Source organism: Phycodurus eques, chromosome 5 (genome assembly GCF_024500275.1).
Source record: "Phycodurus eques isolate BA_2022a chromosome 5, UOR_Pequ_1.1, whole genome shotgun sequence".
Classification (NCBI taxonomy): domain Eukaryota; kingdom Metazoa; phylum Chordata; class Actinopteri; order Syngnathiformes; family Syngnathidae; genus Phycodurus; species Phycodurus eques.
The window spans coordinates 27,765,134-27,770,470 of NC_084529.1; the positions used below are offsets into that span (position 1 = coordinate 27,765,134).

The following is a 5,337-nucleotide window of genomic DNA, read 5'->3' on the forward strand; positions in this document are numbered from 1 at the left end:
ATATTTATTTTTCCGATTACTTTTTCTTTTTCGACCCTTCATTTAAAAACAAATATCTGTATGTTTGTTAAAATAGGCTTGCTTTTTTGCAAATTCCTCGGATATCGGCACACCTTTAAAATGACAAAAATAGACAGAGTCATCATATAGTCATCCGTGGTTGATATCATGATTGATTTTCTTCTCCGTATGAGCACTATGCAAGTTAATAAAAGAGAGAAAGTATTTTTCCCGTTCTGCCAACTGAGCAAAATGGGTATAGTATATAACTGACAGTGAGAAATCATTTCTATTTTTCACTTTTATCATTGGGTACATATCAGTGTTTTTAACTTTTAAGTCAAGGAGTTATTCTTTACACAGGTATTATAGTAAGTACAGTGTGTGAGTACACTGGCCACCTCTGCCGTGGTGAAATATGTTCTGTCGTGTTCAGAGGTCTGCATATGAAAGGATGTCGAGCTCCTTTCCGAGAAACTGTCAAAGAGAAGATCTAAAATCTCTGCCCCCTCCGCCTCGTCCTCCGCCGCCTCCTCCTCCTCCTCTCTTTCTCTTTTTCCCCCGCTAATACGTTCCATATTGTGAGTTTAAATGGGGTGGATTCAGGAAATGCAGTCACACTGCGTTGCCTTCCAAGCTTCCAGTCTGAGGTTTGGCGTGCAGCGCCAGCGGTTGAGTGCAGGCGGGCTGATTGGGTGCTGTTCATGCGGCCTTCCCTCCTCCTCCTTCTTCTCCTCGACATGTCCACGTCGCCGCTTCTCTTTCGCCTCGACTCGTGAGTTATTTGCTGTCTTACTTCCCTTCAAAATGTGTTTACATCCTGCAGCATTATGTCAACTTGCTGTGTACAAGCACAGAGAGGAGTTCAGAATTTAGAGTGGAAAAATCCCCTTTATTCACCATAAAAGCCACATATAAGGCTGCTGTTTGCTTATGAAGACTGCTCAGCTCTTTAATTAACCTGTTTGCCTAATTTTAACCATCCGTTGGTTGCAGTAAGTAAGTTCCTGTCGTGTTGCCATCGGCGTTAAACTCATGACACATGCCACCAAAAATCCAGTCCCCTGTAAGAAAAAAATAAAATAAATATTTGTTTTTTGTCTTTTTTTTATTTTGGGTGAAGTCAAACTGATGTACTTTTTAGTTGTTATTGGACTGAAACATTTCCTCTGTTTTCAGACTTAAAAAACAAGGCAATTATATATCTTTTTTTTTCATATTTTATACATCAAAATCAAATATTTTTTTCAGTCATGCTGCCGCCACAACTTTATTGATTTTTGTTGTTTTTTTTTGTTGCAAAATTGTTGCATTCTTAACCGTCATAAAGAGTGTAAATAGAAGTAAAACCTCTCACCCTCTGGGTGTGATGATGGTTGATGAATGTTGGGACAAAGGCGCTTGGTAAGCCTTTTCACATTAACACTAAAAACACCTGGCTGACGTTTATGTGCTGTTCTTCTTCTTTTGTTATCATCAACCTACTGTACATTTTCGCCTTATTGTGACCCGACCCCGGAGAAGCGGAAGACAATGGGTGGATGAAATGAATGTAATCAGCAGCCTGGACTATCAGTTCCATTCGATTCCTTTTACATTTGTTTTTAAATGTTATTAAAATTAGGGACAGTGTATGAACATGTGCATATTAATATGCTGTATGTCAAGAGCCAAGTGAGAAATGTAAAATACATTGTGTATTTGCATAACCCCAGCAAAAACCCTGCTTGAGATCTTCACTGAGCTGAAGTCTCGAGCGATGTCATTCATTTGGGTGCAATATTTTTTTATGAAAATGTTGATGACCATGGTAAGTTCCATTTTAGAGATTCCACTGTAACGTAGTTATTTTTGTAGCTTTTATGTTTTTATCTTACTACTTTCTGTACTAATTGTCAGTAGAGCCTTGACTTACAAGTTCATTTCATGACCACGCTGGTAACTCAAAACACTTGTATCTCAAGTCATCTTTCCCCATTGACATGAATGGAAATGCCCTTTAAAACCTCGTTCTGTCTAACTGAAACTTTTAACAAATATCCATCATGAGACAAAGAACCACAGTGGCAGTATAAAAAAAACTCTGCTGTTGCATAGTAAAATTGTTCTGGCATAAAAGGGATGCAGATCCTCCATTCTGCTTGACCTAGCAGCTGAACAGGACAGGCTTAAAACAAACAAACACACACAAAAAGTGCCGAAAAAATACCAACATTTTTTGTAATATTATTTTAAATAAGATAAATACCACTCTACAGTCCATCCATCCATCCGTTTTCTGAGCCGCTTCTCCTCACTAGGGTTGCGGGCGTGCTGGAGCCTATCCCAGCCGTCATCGGGCAGGAGGCGGGGTACACCCTGAACTGGTTGCCAGCCAATCGCAGGGCACATAGAAACAAACAACCATTCGCACTCACAATCAGGCCTACGGGCAATTTGGAGTCTCCGATTAATGCATGTTTCTGGGATGTGTGAGGAAACCGGAGTGCCCGGAGAAAACCCACGCAGGCACGGGGAGAACATGCAAACTCCACACAGGCGGGGCCGGGGATTGAACCTGGGTCCTCAGAACTGTGAGGCTGACGCTCTAACCAGTCGTCCACCGTGCCGCCACCACTCTACAGTATTTCACTTAATAAACACATACTGTATTAACATAATTAATTAGAATGTAAACAATCAAACAGTTTGTGTATCATGATAATTTAATGGGAATTGTGCTGATTTGGCGGCACGGTGGACTACAGGTTAGAGCGTCTGCCTCACAGTTCTGAGGACCGGGGTTCAATCCCAGGCCCCGCTTGTGTGGAGTTTGCATGTTCCCCCCGTGCCTGCGTGGGTTTTCTCCGGGCACTCCGGTTTCCTCCCACATCCCAGAAACATGCATGAATTGGAGACTCTAAATTGCCTGTAGGTGTGAATGTGAGTGCGAATGGTTGTTTGTTTCTATGCGCCCTGCGATTGGCTGGCAACCAGTTCAGGGTGTACCCAGCCTCCTGCCCGAGGATAGCTGGGATAGGCTCCAGCGCTCCCGTGACCCTTGTGAGGATAAGCGGCTCTGAAAATGGATGGATGGGTGGATGTGCTGCGTGCAGTACGCACAGACATACTGCACAGAGTTTTCACAATGAAATTCAGAAGAAGAACGTCGCAATTTATCTGCAATAATTAGTCGAACATCTCAAATTATTAAGCATACAGTGTATGCCTGTGAGTATTGTACTCTCTGTTATTAGCTATATCTATTACGTATATCTCTCTCTTGCTACCACCTTTGTTGAAATATACGGTAAGTTGTCTAAAGATTTATAATTACTGCAAAACAAGTGCTAGTTTCATTAGCCCATCTATGGCATGTTACATTGTGTGTTGGCATTAAGCTAGCAGACTAGTTAATGTGGTTTGGTTTAATACACAACATGTAATTCTCTTTGTTTTTATGTTTTCTTGCCAACTTTATGTGGGAGTGCCAATAAACAGCTTAAAGCAAGCCCTTGGCCTTTTTACTTTATTGAATTTTTATTAAGCAGCTCATGTCTTGAAAAACTCAAAAGTCTGGTGAATAGTAAATTGAGGTACCACACTGTCGGCCTATTTTCATTTGTTTTGCATTTTGAATTTCTCTACTGTACTTCATCACCTAGTTGTTCTCTTGATGCTCATGCAGTGTTGTGAGAGGGGAGCAGACATGACTTGTTGGCGACAGCAGCATCTCAGAGAAGGTGGAAGATGAGTGAGGAGGCTGCAGAGGTCAGATTACACATTCCACGGCCACGCACCACGACCTGTCTCTCCGCCGACGTACCTGCTGAGTGTGTGCGCGTGTGCGTGTGCGTGTGTGTGTGTGTGTGTGTGTGTGTGTGCCAGCGTGAGATCTGGAATGCATGTGATGCGCATGTGCTCACACACACACACACACACACACACACACACACACACACATGCATGTGTGTCTAGCACTGACATTAATACATACATAATGTGTCGCAGTGGGCATCATAGTTATCTGCTAAACTTGGATTGCGATGTTTTGTCCTCTCGGCAGAAAGAGAAAAGCTGTCCAGTGACAACTCTGCTCCAGGGACATGACGGTGCATGCTCCACCAGATGGTGCTGTTTTTCGATCCAACGTATGTATTTTATAATCAATACAGAGTAAAACAATTTGAATTTGTCTATAAATAATTTGGTATGTGTGTTTGCGCGTGTATGTGTGTGTATGACGTTAAAATGTCAGTTATGCTATTATTTCCATTGGCCTATGGTGCATAAATAATTGAGCCGTATAAATTCTGACAAGCAACAAGCAGCTATGGAAAACACATGATGTGACTTGCTGGCTCAAATATTCTAAAAATGTATTTCCATCATGATGTTTTAAAAACAATCAGGATTATTGCATGTGGGCAGCACATCTACCTCGCAATTCAGAGGTTCTGGGTTCATATTTCTCCTCTGGCCTTCTATGAGGAGTTTTTATGTTCTTTCAGGCTCATTGAAGACTAAAATTTTGTTTGTTTGTTTTGTGGGAGGGGCTATATTTGCTTCGCGATTGGCTGCCACCAGTCCAGGATGTACCCCGCCTCTCGCCCAAAGTCAGCAGTTCCCCCACGACCCTAATGAAGACAAGCACGATAGAAAATGGATGGATTATTGCAATTACTTTATAGTTTCTGGAAGAAAAATCGGAAGGGAAAACATGCCAGCATTAAGTGGATGGGCGGGTGTTAAAAAAGAGCAGCAAAAGCAGTAAACGGTGACCTGTTGTTCTACATGTTCATTCATTTTGGTGTCATTTGAATTGGGAGTGTACATATATACAGGGTGATTGAAAAGTAACTCCCTATTTTAAAATACTTATAAATTTAAATGTATTCATATGTTGTAATATTTTTCTCAATTTTTTTGTGTGTGTCCCATGATTAAAGGAGCAAGTCAATTCTACCAACCCAACGACTTTGGAAGAACTTGAAGGGCGAATACGAGACGTTATGAAGAGCTCCTTGTGAAATCAGTTAATGCGGTTCCCAGGCGGCTTGAGAAACTGGTTGCTAATGCTGGCGCCCATATTGAATTTTAAATAAAACTCCATGCAATACACTTTCTTCTCATGTTCATTTCTTGTAAGAATTATAGGGCACTTAAAAATAGGGATATACATTATGTAAATATATATATACATTTTCTAAACCTACACTTAATATCTCTCCCACTGAACTGTATTTTGTTCTGTTTCATTTCAGTGTGTTATGTTATATTTATGCTTTTGATTGATCTATGTAATTTATTCTTTATTATTTTTATCCACTTGATAAAAGCACAATTCATGATACGGCG

The 5,337-nt window shown here is 40.9% G+C and overlaps 1 long non-coding RNA gene across 1 annotated transcript; it reads left to right on the plus strand.

Moving 5' to 3' along the window:
• Window positions 1–663: 663 nt before the first annotated feature.
• LOC133403239 (uncharacterized) lies at window positions 664–5,085 on the plus strand. Its single transcript, XR_009768631.1, has 4 exons — window positions 664–775; window positions 3,668–3,750; window positions 4,046–4,130; window positions 4,929–5,085. It is a non-coding gene; the product is annotated as an uncharacterized LOC133403239 (long non-coding RNA).
• The last annotated feature ends 252 nt before the right edge of the window (window positions 5,086–5,337 follow it).